This window comes from Pinus tabuliformis, chromosome 1_1 (assembly GCF_031772625.1).
Source record: "Pinus tabuliformis cultivar Carrire ecotype Pingquan chromosome 1_1, CPIR1, whole genome shotgun sequence".
NCBI lineage: Eukaryota > Viridiplantae > Streptophyta > Pinopsida > Pinales > Pinaceae > Pinus > Pinus tabuliformis.
In genome coordinates, this window is record NC_142297.1 from 711,553,691 (window position 1) to 711,567,957 (window position 14,267).

A 14,267-nucleotide genomic window follows, 5' to 3' on the forward strand; every position below is an offset into this window, starting at 1 on the left:
GGATTGCGTGCTGCGTGTTTATCTTGTTTTGCGGCGTGGGGCCACTTATATATCGATTTATAACGGAATCTCGCGAACGAAGAGATCGCCGGAGCATTAAGGAGGGGGGCCTAACTGAGGGAAACGGCGACTCGCTCGAGACTGCTCCAAGGGAAGTTCGAGAAGGGGGCACCGATTTATCGTCCCGGTCGGAAGTCGCGAGCGGGATCACAGCGCAACGGAGGCGACGCATCGCGGCAGCGGGCGATGAATCTAGGACCGTTCGCATCACCGCAGCGAAGATGACACGGGGAGAGTGGGTAGGAGGTTTAAATCATATGTACTCTTGTAGGAACTCGAATTTCGGAGGAACCCGTGGGTCGTTCACGGAAAGGCAGCGCGAGCTCCACGCAGCGTCGTCGGTGGCCGCGGAGCTTACGCCTTTTTCGTCCCGCTCTCTCTCGTCCTTCTTTTTGTTAACCCCCTCCGTTCTTCCCCTGGTTCGCTGGCTCCGCGCGGGCGCGGGCGGCGCCGCCAAGTCGGGGAAGAGGGCGAGCTCCTGCGCCGAGCCGCTTCGGATCGAGGGCCACGGATGGGCCCCATGCGCTGCGCGTGGCTCGGCGGCCTCCCTTGAAGAGGGGGAGGGGGCGAGATCTTTGCGGGTGCGATCATACCAGCGTTAATGCACCGGATCCCATCAGAACTCCGCAGTTAAGCGCGCTTGGGCTAGAGTAGTACTGGGATGGGTGACCCCCCGGGAAGTCCTAGTGTTGCACCCTACCCCCCTTTTTGCGCGGCTCGGCGGGAGCGATCGGCGCTAGTGCGGAACTCCGCGGCTGCGCGTGCTCGACGGTAAATTGGATTGCGTGCTGCGTGTTTATCTTGTTTTGCGGCGTGGGGCCACTTATATATCGATTTATAACGGAATCTCGCGAACGAAGAGATCGCCGGAGCATTAAGGAGGGGGGCCTAACTGAGGGAAACGGCGACTCGCTCGAGACTGCTCCAAGGGAAGTTCGAGAAGGGGGCACCGATTTATCGTCCCGGTCGGAAGTCGCGAGCGGGATCACAGCGCAACGGAGGCGACGCATCGCGGCAGCGGGCGATGAATCTAGGACCGTTCGCATCACCGCAGCGAAGATGACACGGGGAGAGTGGGTAGGAGGTTTAAATCATATGTACTCTTGTAGGAACTCGAATTTCGGAGGAACCCGTGGGTCGTTCACGGAAAGGCAGCGCGAGCTCCACGCAGCGTCGTCGGTGGCCGCGGAGCTTACGCCTTTTTCGTCCCGCTCTCTCTCGTCCTTCTTTTTGTTAACCCCCTCCGTTCTTCCCCTGGTTCGCTGGCTCCGCGCGGGGCGGGCGGCGCCGCCAAGTCGGGGAAGAGGGCGAGCTCCTGCGCCGAGCCGCTTCGGATCGAGGGCCACGGATGGGCCCCATGCGCTGCGCGTGGCTCGGCGGCCTCCCTTGAAGAGGGGGAGGGGGCGAGATCTTTGCGGGTGCGATCATACCAGCGTTAATGCACCGGATCCCATCAGAACTCCGCAGTTAAGCGCGCTTGGGCTAGAGTAGTACTGGGATGGGTGACCCCCGGGAAGTCCTAGTGTTGCACCCTACCCCCCTTTTTGCGCGGCTCGGCGGGAGCGATCGGCGCTAGTGCGGAACTCCGCGGCTGCGCGTGCTCGACGGTAAATTGGATTGCGTGCTGCGTGTTTATCTTGTTTTGCGGCGTGGGGCCACTTATATATCGATTTATAACGGAATCTCGCGAACGAAGAGATCGCCGGAGCATTAAGGAGGGGGGCCTAACTGAGGGAAACGGCGACTCGCTCGAGACTGCTCCAAGGGAAGTTCGAGAAGGGGGCACCGATTTATCGTCCCGGTCGGAAGTCGCGAGCGGGATCACAGCGCAACGGAGGCGACGCATCGCGGCAGCGGGCGATGAATCTAGGACCGTTCGCATCACCGCAGCGAAGATGACACGGGGAGAGTGGGTAGGAGGTTTAAATCATATGTACTCTTGTAGGAACTCGAATTTCGGAGGAACCCGTGGGTCGTTCACGGAAAGGCAGCGCGAGCTCCACGCAGCGTCGTCGGTGGCCGCGGAGCTTACGCCTTTTTCGTCCCGCTCTCTCTCGTCCTTCTTTTTGTTAACCCCCTCCGTTCTTCCCCTGGTTCGCTGGCTCCGCGCGGGGCGGGCGGCGCCGCCAAGTCGGGGAAGAGGGCGAGCTCCTGCGCCGAGCCGCTTCGGATCGAGGGCCACGGATGGGCCCCATGCGCTGCGCGTGGCTCGGCGGCCTCCCTTGAAGAGGGGGAGGGGGCGAGATCTTTGCGGGTGCGATCATACCAGCGTTAATGCACCGGATCCCATCAGAACTCCGCAGTTAAGCGCGCTTGGGCTAGAGTAGTACTGGGATGGGTGACCTCCCGGGAAGTCCTAGTGTTGCACCCTACCCCCCTTTTTGCGCGGCTCGGCGGGAGCGATCGGCGCTAGTGCGGAACTCCGCGGCTGCGCGTGCTCGACGGTAAATTGGATTGCGTGCTGCGTGTTTATCTTGTTTTGCGGCGTGGGGCCACTTATATATCGATTTATAACGGAATCTCGCGAACGAAGAGATCGCTGGAGCATTAAGGAGGGGGGCCTAACTGAGGGAAACGGCGACTCGCTCGAGACTGCTCCAAGGGAAGTTCGAGAAGGGGGCACCGATTTATCGTCCCGGTCGGAAGTCGCGAGCGGGATTACAGCGCAACGGAGGCGACGTATTGCGGCAGCGGGCGATGAATCTAGGACCGTTCGCATCACCGCAGCGAAGATGACACGGGGAGAGTGGGTAGGAGGTTTAAATCATATGTACTTTTGTAGGAACTCGAATTTCGGAGGAACCCGTGGGTCGTTCACGGAAAGGCAGCGCGAGCTCCACGCAGCGTCGTCGGTGGCCGCGGAGCTTACGCCTTTTTCGTCCCGCTCTCTCTCGTTCTTCTTTTTGTTACCCCCTCCGTTCTTCCCCTGGTTCGCTGGCTCCGCGCGGGGCGGGCGGCGCCGCCAAGTCGGGGAAGAGGGCGAGCTCCTGCGCCGAGCCGCTTCGGATCGAGGGCCACGGATGGGCCCCATGCGCTGCGCGTGGCTCGGCGGCCTCCCTTGAAGAGGGGGAGGGGGCGAGATCTTTGCGGGTGCGATCATACCAGCGTTAATGCACCGGATCCCATCAGAACTCCGCAGTTAAGCGCGCTTGGGCTAGAGTAGTACTGGGATGGGTGACCTCCCGGGAAGTCCTAGTGTTGCACCCTACCCCCCTTTTTGCGCGGCTCGGCGGGAGCGATCGGCGCTAGTGCGGAACTCCGCGGCTGCGCGTGCTCGACGGTAAATTGGATTGCGTGCTGCGTGTTTATCTTGTTTTGCGGCGTGGGGCCACTTATATATCGATTTATAACGGAATCTCGCGAACGAAGAGATCGCTGGAGCATTAAGGAGGGGGGCCTAACTGAGGGAAACGGCGACTCGCTCGAGACTGCTCCAAGGGAAGTTCGAGAAGGGGGCACCGATTTATCATCCCGGTCGGAAGTCGCGAGCGGGATTACAGCGCAACGGAGGCGACGTATTGCGGCAGCGGGCGATGAATCTAGGACCGTTCGCATCACCGCAGCGAAGATGACACGGGGAGAGTGGGTAGGAGGTTTAAATCATATGTACTTTTGTAGGAACTCGAATTTCGGAGGAACCCGTGGGTCGTTCACGGAAAGGCAGCGCGAGCTCCACGCAGCGTCGTCGGTGGCCGCGGAGCTTACGCCTTTTTCGTCCCGCTCTCTCTCGTTCTTCTTTTTGTTACCCCCTCCGTTCTTCCCCTGGTTCGCTGGCTCCGCGCGGGGCGGGCGGCGCCGCCAAGTCGGGGAAGAGGGCGAGCTCCTGCGCCGAGCCGCTTCGGATCGAGGGCCACGGATGGGCCCCATGCGCTGCGCGTGGCTCGGCGGCCTCCCTTGAAGAGGGGGAGGGGGCGAGATCTTTGCGGGTGCGATCATACCAGCGTTAATGCACCGGATCCCATCAGAACTCCGCAGTTAAGCGCGCTTGGGCTAGAGTAGTACTGGGATGGGTGACCTCCCGGGAAGTCCTAGTGTTGCACCCTACCCCCCTTTTTGCGCGGCTCGGCGGGAGCGATCGGCGCTAGTGCGGAACTCCGCGGCTGCGCGTGCTCGACGGTAAATTGGATTGCGTGCTGCGTGTTTATCTTGTTTTGCGGCGTGGGGCCACTTATATATCGATTTATAACGGAATCTCGCGAACGAAGAGATCGCTGGAGCATTAAGGAGGGGGGCCTAACTGAGGGAAACGGCGACTCGCTCGAGACTGCTCCAAGGGAAGTTCGAGAAGGGGGCACCGATTTATCATCCCGGTCGGAAGTCGCGAGCGGGATTACAGCGCAACGGAGGCGACGTATTGCGGCAGCGGGCGATGAATCTAGGACCGTTCGCATCACCGCAGCGAAGATGACACGGGGAGAGTGGGTAGGAGGTTTAAATCATATGTACTTTTGTAGGAACTCGAATTTCGGAGGAACCCGTGGGTCGTTCACGGAAAGGCAGCGCGAGCTCCACGCAGCGTCGTCGGTGGCCGCGGAGCTTACGCCTTTTTCGTCCCGCTCTCTCTCGTTCTTCTTTTTGTTACCCCCTCCGTTCTTCCCCTGGTTCGCTGGCTCCGCGCGGGGCGGGCGGCGCCGCCAAGTCGGGGAAGAGGGCGAGCTCCTGCGCCGAGCCGCTTCGGATCGAGGGCCACGGATGGGCCCCATGCGCTGCGCGTGGCTCGGCGGCCTCCCTTGAAGAGGGGGAGGGGGCGAGATCTTTGCGGGTGCGATCATACCAGCGTTAATGCACCGGATCCCATCAGAACCCCGCAGTTAAGCGCGCTTGGGCTAGAGTAGTACTGGGATGGGTGACCTCCCGGGAAGTCCTAGTGTTGCACCCTACCCCCCTTTTTGCGCGGCTCGGCGGGAGCGATCGGCGCTAGTGCGGAACTCCGCGGCTGCGCGTGCTCGACGGTAAATTGGATTGCGTGCTGCGTGTTTATCTTGTTTTGCGGCGTGGGGCCACTTATATATCGATTTATAACGGAATCTCGCGAACGAAGAGATCGCTGGAGCATTAAGGAGGGGGGCCTAACTGAGGGAAACGGCGACTCGCTCGAGACTGCTCCAAGGGAAGTTCGAGAAGGGGGCACCGATTTATCATCCCGGTCGGAAGTCGCGAGCGGGATTACAGCGCAACGGAGGCGACGTATTGCGGCAGCGGGCGATGAATCTAGGACCGTTCGCATCACCGCAGCGAAGATGACACGGGGAGAGTGGGTAGGAGGTTTAAATCATATGTACTTTTGTAGGAACTCGAATTTCGGAGGAACCCGTGGGTCGTTCACGGAAAGGCAGCGCGAGCTCCACGCAGCGTCGTCGGTGGCCGCGGAGCTTACGCCTTTTTCGTCCCGCTCTCTCTCGTTCTTCTTTTTGTTACCCCCTCCGTTCTTCCCCTGGTTCGCTGGCTCCGCGCGGGGCGGGCGGCGCCGCCAAGTCGGGGAAGAGGGCGAGCTCCTGCGCCGAGCCGCTTCGGATCGAGGGCCACGGATGGGCCCCATGCGCTGCGCGTGGCTCGGCGGCCTCCCTTGAAGAGGGGGAGGGGGCGAGATCTTTGCGGGTGCGATCATACCAGCGTTAATGCACCGGATCCCATCAGAACTCCGCAGTTAAGCGCGCTTGGGCTAGAGTAGTACTGGGATGGGTGACCTCCCGGGAAGTCCTAGTGTTGCACCCTACCCCCCTTTTTGCGCGGCTCGGCGGGAGCGATCGGCGCTAGTGCGGAACTCCGCGGCTGCGCGTGCTCGACGGTAAATTGGATTGCGTGCTGCGTGTTTATCTTGTTTTGCGGCGTGGGGCCACTTATATATCGATTTATAACGGAATCTCGCGAACGAAGAGATCGCTGGAGCATTAAGGAGGGGGGCCTAACTGAGGGAAACGGCGACTCGCTCGAGACTGCTCCAAGGGAAGTTCGAGAAGGGGGCACCGATTTATCATCCCGGTCGGAAGTCGCGAGCGGGATTACAGCGCAACGGAGGCGACGTATTGCGGCAGCGGGCGATGAATCTAGGACCGTTCGCATCACCGCAGCGAAGATGACACGGGGAGAGTGGGTAGGAGGTTTAAATCATATGTACTTTTGTAGGAACTCGAATTTCGGAGGAACCCGTGGGTCGTTCACGGAAAGGCAGCGCGAGCTCCACGCAGCGTCGTCGGTGGCCGCGGAGCTTACGCCTTTTTCGTCCCGCTCTCTCTCGTTCTTCTTTTTGTTACCCCCTCCGTTCTTCCCCTGGTTCGCTGGCTCCGCGCGGGGCGGGCGGCGCCGCCAAGTCGGGGAAGAGGGCGAGCTCCTGCGCCGAGCCGCTTCGGATCGAGGGCCACGGATGGGCCCCATGCGCTGCGCGTGGCTCGGCGGCCTCCCTTGAAGAGGGGGAGGGGGCGAGATCTTTGCGGGTGCGATCATACCAGCGTTAATGCACCGGATCCCATCAGAACCCGCAGTTAAGCGCGCTTGGGCTAGAGTAGTACTGGGATGGGTGACCTCCCGGGAAGTCCTAGTGTTGCACCCTACCCCCCTTTTTGCGCGGCTCGGCGGGAGCGATCGGCGCTAGTGCGGAACTCCGCGGCTGCGCGTGCTCGACGGTAAATTGGATTGCGTGCTGCGTGTTTATCTTGTTTTGCGGCGTGGGGCCACTTATATATCGATTTATAACGGAATCTCGCGAACGAAGAGATCGCTGGAGCATTAAGGAGGGGGGCCTAACTGAGGGAAACGGCGACTCGCTCGAGACTGCTCCAAGGGAAGTTCGAGAAGGGGGCACCGATTTATCATCCCGGTCGGAAGTCGCGAGCGGGATTACAGCGCAACGGAGGCGACGTATTGCGGCAGCGGGCGATGAATCTAGGACCGTTCGCATCACCGCAGCGAAGATGACACGGGAGAGTGGGTAGGAGGTTTAAATCATATGTACTTTTGTAGGAACTCGAATTTCGGAGGAACCCGTGGGTCGTTCACGGAAAGGCAGCGCGAGCTCCACGCAGCGTCGTCGGTGGCCGCGGAGCTTACGCCTTTTTCGTCCCGCTCTCTCTCGTTCTTCTTTTTGTTACCCCCTCCGTTCTTCCCCTGGTTCGCTGGCTCCGCGCGGGGCGGGCGGCGCCGCCAAGTCGGGGAAGAGGGCGAGCTCCTGCGCCGAGCCGCTTCGGATCGAGGGCCACGGATGGGCCCCATGCGCTGCGCGTGGCTCGGCGGCCTCCCTTGAAGAGGGGGAGGGGGCGAGATCTTTGCGGGTGCGATCATACCAGCGTTAATGCACCGGATCCCATCAGAACCCGCAGTTAAGCGCGCTTGGGCTAGAGTAGTACTGGGATGGGTGACCTCCCGGGAAGTCCTAGTGTTGCACCCTACCCCCCTTTTTGCGCGGCTCGGCGGGAGCGATCGGCGCTAGTGCGGAACTCCGCGGCTGCGCGTGCTCGACGGTAAATTGGATTGCGTGCTGCGTGTTTATCTTGTTTTGCGGCGTGGGGCCACTTATATATCGATTTATAACGGAATCTCGCGAACGAAGAGATCGCTGGAGCATTAAGGAGGGGGGCCTAACTGAGGGAAACGGCGACTCGCTCGAGACTGCTCCAAGGGAAGTTCGAGAAGGGGGCACCGATTTATCATCCCGGTCGGAAGTCGCGAGCGGGATTACAGCGCAACGGAGGCGACGTATTGCGGCAGCGGGCGATGAATCTAGGACCGTTCGCATCACCGCAGCGAAGATGACACGGGGAGAGTGGGTAGGAGGTTTAAATCATATGTACTTTTGTAGGAACTCGAATTTCGGAGGAACCCGTGGGTCGTTCACGGAAAGGCAGCGCGAGCTCCACGCAGCGTCGTCGGTGGCCGCGGAGCTTACGCCTTTTTCGTCCCGCTCTCTCTCGTTCTTCTTTTTGTTACCCCCTCCGTTCTTCCCCTGGTTCGCTGGCTCCGCGCGGGGCGGGCGGCGCCGCCAAGTCGGGGAAGAGGGCGAGCTCCTGCGCCGAGCCGCTTCGGATCGAGGGCCACGGATGGGCCCCATGCGCTGCGCGTGGCTCGGCGGCCTCCCTTGAAGAGGGGGAGGGGGCGAGATCTTTGCGGGTGCGATCATACCAGCGTTAATGCACCGGATCCCATCAGAACCCCGCAGTTAAGCGCGCTTGGGCTAGAGTAGTACTGGGATGGGTGACCTCCCGGGAAGTCCTAGTGTTGCACCCTACCCCCCTTTTTGCGCGGCTCGGCGGGAGCGATCGGCGCTAGTGCGGAACTCCGCGGCTGCGCGTGCTCGACGGTAAATTGGATTGCGTGCTGCGTGTTTATCTTGTTTTGCGGCGTGGGGCCACTTATATATCGATTTATAACGGAATCTCGCGAACGAAGAGATCGCTGGAGCATTAAGGAGGGGGGCCTAACTGAGGGAAACGGCGACTCGCTCGAGACTGCTCCAAGGGAAGTTCGAGAAGGGGGCACCGATTTATCATCCCGGTCGGAAGTCGCGAGCGGGATTACAGCGCAACGGAGGCGACGTATTGCGGCAGCGGGCGATGAATCTAGGACCGTTCGCATCACCGCAGCGAAGATGACACGGGGAGAGTGGGTAGGAGGTTTAAATCATATGTACTTTTGTAGGAACTCGAATTTCGGAGGAACCCGTGGGTCGTTCACGGAAAGGCAGCGCGAGCTCCACGCAGCGTCGTCGGTGGCCGCGGAGCTTACGCCTTTTTCGTCCCGCTCTCTCTCGTTCTTCTTTTTGTTACCCCCTCCGTTCTTCCCCTGGTTCGCTGGCTCCGCGCGGGGCGGGCGGCGCCGCCAAGTCGGGGAAGAGGGCGAGCTCCTGCGCCGAGCCGCTTCGGATCGAGGGCCACGGATGGGCCCCATGCGCTGCGCGTGGCTCGGCGGCCTCCCTTGAAGAGGGGGAGGGGGCGAGATCTTTGCGGGTGCGATCATACCAGCGTTAATGCACCGGATCCCATCAGAACCCCGCAGTTAAGCGCGCTTGGGCTAGAGTAGTACTGGGATGGGTGACCTCCCGGGAAGTCCTAGTGTTGCACCCTACCCCCCTTTTTGCGCGGCTCGGCGGGAGCGATCGGCGCTAGTGCGGAACTCCGCGGCTGCGCGTGCTCGACGGTAAATTGGATTGCGTGCTGCGTGTTTATCTTGTTTTGCGGCGTGGGGCCACTTATATATCGATTTATAACGGAATCTCGCGAACGAAGAGATCGCTGGAGCATTAAGGAGGGGGGCCTAACTGAGGGAAACGGCGACTCGCTCGAGACTGCTCCAAGGGAAGTTCGAGAAGGGGGCACCGATTTATCATCCCGGTCGGAAGTCGCGAGCGGGATTACAGCGCAACGGAGGCGACGTATTGCGGCAGCGGGCGATGAATCTAGGACCGTTCGCATCACCGCAGCGAAGATGACACGGGGAGAGTGGGTAGGAGGTTTAAATCATATGTACTTTTGTAGGAACTCGAATTTCGGAGGAACCCGTGGGTCGTTCACGGAAAGGCAGCGCGAGCTCCACGCAGCGTCGTCGGTGGCCGCGGAGCTTACGCCTTTTTCGTCCCGCTCTCTCTCGTTCTTCTTTTTGTTACCCCCTCCGTTCTTCCCCTGGTTCGCTGGCTCCGCGCGGGGCGGGCGGCGCCGCCAAGTCGGGGAAGAGGGCGAGCTCCTGCGCCGAGCCGCTTCGGATCGAGGGCCACGGATGGGCCCCATGCGCTGCGCGTGGCTCGGCGGCCTCCCTTGAAGAGGGGGAGGGGGCGAGATCTTTGCGGGTGCGATCATACCAGCGTTAATGCACCGGATCCCATCAGAACCCCGCAGTTAAGCGCGCTTGGGCTAGAGTAGTACTGGGATGGGTGACCTCCCGGGAAGTCCTAGTGTTGCACCCTACCCCCCTTTTTGCGCGGCTCGGCGGGAGCGATCGGCGCTAGTGCGGAACTCCGCGGCTGCGCGTGCTCGACGGTAAATTGGATTGCGTGCTGCGTGTTTATCTTGTTTTGCGGCGTGGGGCCACTTATATATCGATTTATAACGGAATCTCGCGAACGAAGAGATCGCTGGAGCATTAAGGAGGGGGGCCTAACTGAGGGAAACGGCGACTCGCTCGAGACTGCTCCAAGGGAAGTTCGAGAAGGGGGCACCGATTTATCATCCCGGTCGGAAGTCGCGAGCGGGATTACAGCGCAACGGAGGCGACGTATTGCGGCAGCGGGCGATGAATCTAGGACCGTTCGCATCACCGCAGCGAAGATGACACGGGGAGAGTGGGTAGGAGGTTTAAATCATATGTACTTTTGTAGGAACTCGAATTTCGGAGGAACCCGTGGGTCGTTCACGGAAAGGCAGCGCGAGCTCCACGCAGCGTCGTCGGTGGCCGCGGAGCTTACGCCTTTTTCGTCCCGCTCTCTCTCGTTCTTCTTTTTGTTACCCCCTCCGTTCTTCCCCTGGTTCGCTGGCTCCGCGCGGGGCGGGCGGCGCCGCCAAGTCGGGGAAGAGGGCGAGCTCCTGCGCCGAGCCGCTTCGGATCGAGGGCCACGGATGGGCCCCATGCGCTGCGCGTGGCTCGGCGGCCTCCCTTGAAGAGGGGGAGGGGGCGAGATCTTTGCGGGTGCGATCATACCAGCGTTAATGCACCGGATCCCATCAGAACTCCGCAGTTAAGCGCGCTTGGGCTAGAGTAGTACTGGGATGGGTGACCTCCCGGGAAGTCCTAGTGTTGCACCCTACCCCCCTTTTTGCGCGGCTCGGCGGGAGCGATCGGCGCTAGTGCGGAACTCCGCGGCTGCGCGTGCTCGACGGTAAATTGGATTGCGTGCTGCGTGTTTATCTTGTTTTGCGGCGTGGGGCCACTTATATATCGATTTATAACGGAATCTCGCGAACGAAGAGATCGCTGGAGCATTAAGGAGGGGGGCCTAACTGAGGGAAACGGCGACTCGCTCGAGACTGCTCCAAGGGAAGTTCGAGAAGGGGGCACCGATTTATCATCCCGGTCGGAAGTCGCGAGCGGGATTACAGCGCAACGGAGGCGACGTATTGCGGCAGCGGGCGATGAATCTAGGACCGTTCGCATCACCGCAGCGAAGATGACACGGGGAGAGTGGGTAGGAGGTTTAAATCATATGTACTTTTGTAGGAACTCGAATTTCGGAGGAACCCGTGGGTCGTTCACGGAAAGGCAGCGCGAGCTCCACGCAGCGTCGTCGGTGGCCGCGGAGCTTACGCCTTTTTCGTCCCGCTCTCTCTCGTTCTTCTTTTTGTTACCCCCTCCGTTCTTCCCCTGGTTCGCTGGCTCCGCGCGGGGCGGGCGGCGCCGCCAAGTCGGGGAAGAGGGCGAGCTCCTGCGCCGAGCCGCTTCGGATCGAGGGCCACGGATGGGCCCCATGCGCTGCGCGTGGCTCGGCGGCCTCCCTTGAAGAGGGGGAGGGGGCGAGATCTTTGCGGGTGCGATCATACCAGCGTTAATGCACCGGATCCCATCAGAACCCCGCAGTTAAGCGCGCTTGGGCTAGAGTAGTACTGGGATGGGTGACCTCCCGGGAAGTCCTAGTGTTGCACCCTACCCCCCTTTTTGCGCGGCTCGGCGGGAGCGATCGGCGCTAGTGCGGAACTCCGCGGCTGCGCGTGCTCGACGGTAAATTGGATTGCTGCTGCGTGCTGCGATTAATCTCGGAACCGCGCAGACTGCTCCAAGGGAAGCACCGATTTATCATCCCGGTCGGAAGTCGCGAGCGGGATTACAGCGCAACGGAGGCGACGTATTGCGGCAGCGGGCGATGAATCTAGGACCGTTCGCATCACCGCAGCGAAGATGACACGGGGAGAGTGGGTAGGAGGTTTAAATCATATGTACTTTTGTAGGAACTCGAATTTCGGAGGAACCCGTGGGTCGTTCACGGAAAGGCAGCGCGAGCTCCACGCAGCGTCGTCGGTGGCCGCGGAGCTTACGCCTTTTTCGTCCCGCTCTCTCTCGTTCTTCTTTTTGTTACCCCCTCCGTTCTTCCCCTGGTTCGCTGGCTCCGCGCGGGGCGGGCGGCGCCGCCAAGTCGGGGAAGAGGGCGAGCTCCTGCGCCGAGCCGCTTCGGATCGAGGGCCACGGATGGGCCCCATGCGCTGCGCGTGGCTCGGCGGCCTCCCTTGAAGAGGGGGAGGGGGCGAGATCTTTGCGGGTGCGATCATACCAGCGTTAATGCACCGGATCCCATCAGAACCCGCAGTTAAGCGCGCTTGGGCTAGAGTAGTACTGGGATGGGTGACCTCCCGGGAAGTCCTAGTGTTGCACCCTACCCCCCTTTTTGCGCGGCTCGGCGGGAGCGATCGGCGCTAGTGCGGAACTCCGCGGCTGCGCGTGCTCGACGGTAAATTGGATTGCGTGCTGCGTGTTTATCTTGTTTTGCGGCGTGGGGCCACTTATATATCGATTTATAACGGAATCTCGCGAACGAAGAGATCGCTGGAGCATTAAGGAGGGGGGCCTAACTGAGGGAAACGGCGACTCGCTCGAGACTGCTCCAAGGGAAGTTCGAGAAGGGGGCACCGATTTATCATCCCGGTCGGAAGTCGCGAGCGGGATTACAGCGCAACGGAGGCGACGTATTGCGGCAGCGGGCGATGAATCTAGGACCGTTCGCATCACCGCAGCGAAGATGACACGGGGAGAGTGGGTAGGAGGTTTAAATCATATGTACTTTTGTAGGAACTCGAATTTCGGAGGAACCCGTGGGTCGTTCACGGAAAGGCAGCGCGAGCTCCACGCAGCGTCGTCGGTGGCCGCGGAGCTTACGCCTTTTTCGTCCCGCTCTCTCTCGTTCTTCTTTTTGTTACCCCCTCCGTTCTTCCCCTGGTTCGCTGGCTCCGCGCGGGGCGGGCGGCGCCGCCAAGTCGGGGAAGAGGGCGAGCTCCTGCGCCGAGCCGCTTCGGATCGAGGGCCACGGATGGGCCCCATGCGCTGCGCGTGGCTCGGCGGCCTCCCTTGAAGAGGGGGAGGGGGCGAGATCTTTGCGGGTGCGATCATACCAGCGTTAATGCACCGGATCCCATCAGAACCCCGCAGTTAAGCGCGCTTGGGCTAGAGTAGTACTGGGATGGGTGACCTCCCGGGAAGTCCTAGTGTTGCACCCTACCCCCCTTTTTGCGCGGCTCGGCGGGAGCGATCGGCGCTAGTGCGGAACTCCGCGGCTGCGCGTGCTCGACGGTAAATTGGATTGCGTGCTGCGTGTTTATCTTGTTTTGCGGCGTGGGGCCACTTATATATCGATTTATAACGGAATCTCGCGAACGAAGAGATCGCTGGAGCATTAAGGAGGGGGGCCTAACTGAGGGAAACGGCGACTCGCTCGAGACTGCTCCAAGGGAAGTTCGAGAAGGGGGCACCGATTTATCATCCCGGTCGGAAGTCGCGAGCGGGATTACAGCGCAACGGAGGCGACGTATTGCGGCAGCGGGCGATGAATCTAGGACCGTTCGCATCACCGCAGCGAAGATGACACGGGGAGAGTGGGTAGGAGGTTTAAATCATATGTACTTTTGTAGGAACTCGAATTTCGGAGGAACCCGTGGGTCGTTCACGGAAAGGCAGCGCGAGCTCCACGCAGCGTCGTCGGTGGCCGCGGAGCTTACGCCTTTTTCGTCCCGCTCTCTCTCGTTCTTCTTTTTGTTACCCCCTCCGTTCTTCCCCTGGTTCGCTGGCTCCGCGCGGGGCGGGCGGCGCCGCCAAGTCGGGGAAGAGGGCGAGCTCCTGCGCCGAGCCGCTTCGGATCGAGGGCCACGGATGGGCCCCATGCGCTGCGCGTGGCTCGGCGGCCTCCCTTGAAGAGGGGGAGGGGGCGAGATCTTTGCGGGTGCGATCATACCAGCGTTAATGCACCGGATCCCATCAGAACCCCGCAGTTAAGCGCGCTTGGGCTAGAGTAGTACTGGGATGGGTGACCTCCCGGGAAGTCCTAGTGTTGCACCCTACCCCCCTTTTTGCGCGGCTCGGCGGGAGCGATCGGCGCTAGTGCGGAACTCCGCGGCTGCGCGTGCTCGACGGTAAATTGGATTGCGTGCTGCGTGTTTATCTTGTTTTGCGGCGTGGGGCCACTTATATATCGATTTATAACGGAATCTCGCGAACGAAGAGATCGCTGGAGCATTAAGGAGGGGGGCCTAACTGAGGGAAACGGCGACTCGCTCGAGACTGCTCCAAGGGAAGTTCGAGAAGGG

General features: G+C 61.1%; 17 non-coding genes across 17 annotated transcripts; all 17 read left to right on the forward strand.

The window, feature by feature from the left end:
• Nucleotides 1-639: 639 nt before the first annotated feature.
• Nucleotides 640-758, forward strand: LOC149215636 (5S ribosomal RNA). The gene has a single exon (XR_016251571.1). It is a non-coding gene; the product is annotated as a 5S ribosomal RNA (ribosomal RNA).
• Nucleotides 759-1,476: 718 nt separating this feature from the next.
• On the forward strand, nt 1,477-1,594 carry LOC149215637 (5S ribosomal RNA). Its single transcript, XR_016251632.1, has one exon. It is a non-coding gene; the product is annotated as a 5S ribosomal RNA (ribosomal RNA).
• A 718-nt stretch (nt 1,595-2,312) lies between these two features.
• Nucleotides 2,313-2,431, forward strand: LOC149215638 (5S ribosomal RNA). Its single transcript, XR_016251333.1, has one exon. It is a non-coding gene; the product is annotated as a 5S ribosomal RNA (ribosomal RNA).
• Nucleotides 2,432-3,148: 717 nt separating this feature from the next.
• On the forward strand, nt 3,149-3,267 carry LOC149215639 (5S ribosomal RNA). Its single transcript, XR_016251334.1, has one exon. It is a non-coding gene; the product is annotated as a 5S ribosomal RNA (ribosomal RNA).
• Nucleotides 3,268-3,984: 717 nt separating this feature from the next.
• On the forward strand, nt 3,985-4,103 carry LOC149215640 (5S ribosomal RNA). The gene has a single exon (XR_016251335.1). It is a non-coding gene; the product is annotated as a 5S ribosomal RNA (ribosomal RNA).
• Nucleotides 4,104-4,820: 717 nt separating this feature from the next.
• On the forward strand, nt 4,821-4,939 carry LOC149215641 (5S ribosomal RNA). The gene has a single exon (XR_016251638.1). It is a non-coding gene; the product is annotated as a 5S ribosomal RNA (ribosomal RNA).
• A 717-nt stretch (nt 4,940-5,656) lies between these two features.
• Nucleotides 5,657-5,775, forward strand: LOC149215642 (5S ribosomal RNA). Its single transcript, XR_016251336.1, has one exon. It is a non-coding gene; the product is annotated as a 5S ribosomal RNA (ribosomal RNA).
• Nucleotides 5,776-6,492: 717 nt separating this feature from the next.
• Nucleotides 6,493-6,610, forward strand: LOC149215643 (5S ribosomal RNA). Its single transcript, XR_016251709.1, has one exon. It is a non-coding gene; the product is annotated as a 5S ribosomal RNA (ribosomal RNA).
• Nucleotides 6,611-7,326: 716 nt separating this feature from the next.
• Nucleotides 7,327-7,444, forward strand: LOC149215644 (5S ribosomal RNA). The gene has a single exon (XR_016251710.1). It is a non-coding gene; the product is annotated as a 5S ribosomal RNA (ribosomal RNA).
• A 717-nt stretch (nt 7,445-8,161) lies between these two features.
• Nucleotides 8,162-8,280, forward strand: LOC149215645 (5S ribosomal RNA). Its single transcript, XR_016251639.1, has one exon. It is a non-coding gene; the product is annotated as a 5S ribosomal RNA (ribosomal RNA).
• A 717-nt stretch (nt 8,281-8,997) lies between these two features.
• LOC149215646 (5S ribosomal RNA) lies at nt 8,998-9,116 on the forward strand. Its single transcript, XR_016251640.1, has one exon. It is a non-coding gene; the product is annotated as a 5S ribosomal RNA (ribosomal RNA).
• Nucleotides 9,117-9,833: 717 nt separating this feature from the next.
• On the forward strand, nt 9,834-9,952 carry LOC149215647 (5S ribosomal RNA). Its single transcript, XR_016251642.1, has one exon. It is a non-coding gene; the product is annotated as a 5S ribosomal RNA (ribosomal RNA).
• Nucleotides 9,953-10,669: 717 nt separating this feature from the next.
• LOC149215648 (5S ribosomal RNA) lies at nt 10,670-10,788 on the forward strand. Its single transcript, XR_016251337.1, has one exon. It is a non-coding gene; the product is annotated as a 5S ribosomal RNA (ribosomal RNA).
• Nucleotides 10,789-11,505: 717 nt separating this feature from the next.
• LOC149215649 (5S ribosomal RNA) lies at nt 11,506-11,624 on the forward strand. Its single transcript, XR_016251643.1, has one exon. It is a non-coding gene; the product is annotated as a 5S ribosomal RNA (ribosomal RNA).
• Nucleotides 11,625-12,230: 606 nt separating this feature from the next.
• Nucleotides 12,231-12,348, forward strand: LOC149215650 (5S ribosomal RNA). The gene has a single exon (XR_016251711.1). It is a non-coding gene; the product is annotated as a 5S ribosomal RNA (ribosomal RNA).
• Nucleotides 12,349-13,065: 717 nt separating this feature from the next.
• LOC149215651 (5S ribosomal RNA) lies at nt 13,066-13,184 on the forward strand. The gene has a single exon (XR_016251644.1). It is a non-coding gene; the product is annotated as a 5S ribosomal RNA (ribosomal RNA).
• A 717-nt stretch (nt 13,185-13,901) lies between these two features.
• Nucleotides 13,902-14,020, forward strand: LOC149215652 (5S ribosomal RNA). Its single transcript, XR_016251645.1, has one exon. It is a non-coding gene; the product is annotated as a 5S ribosomal RNA (ribosomal RNA).
• The last annotated feature ends 247 nt before the right edge of the window (nt 14,021-14,267 follow it).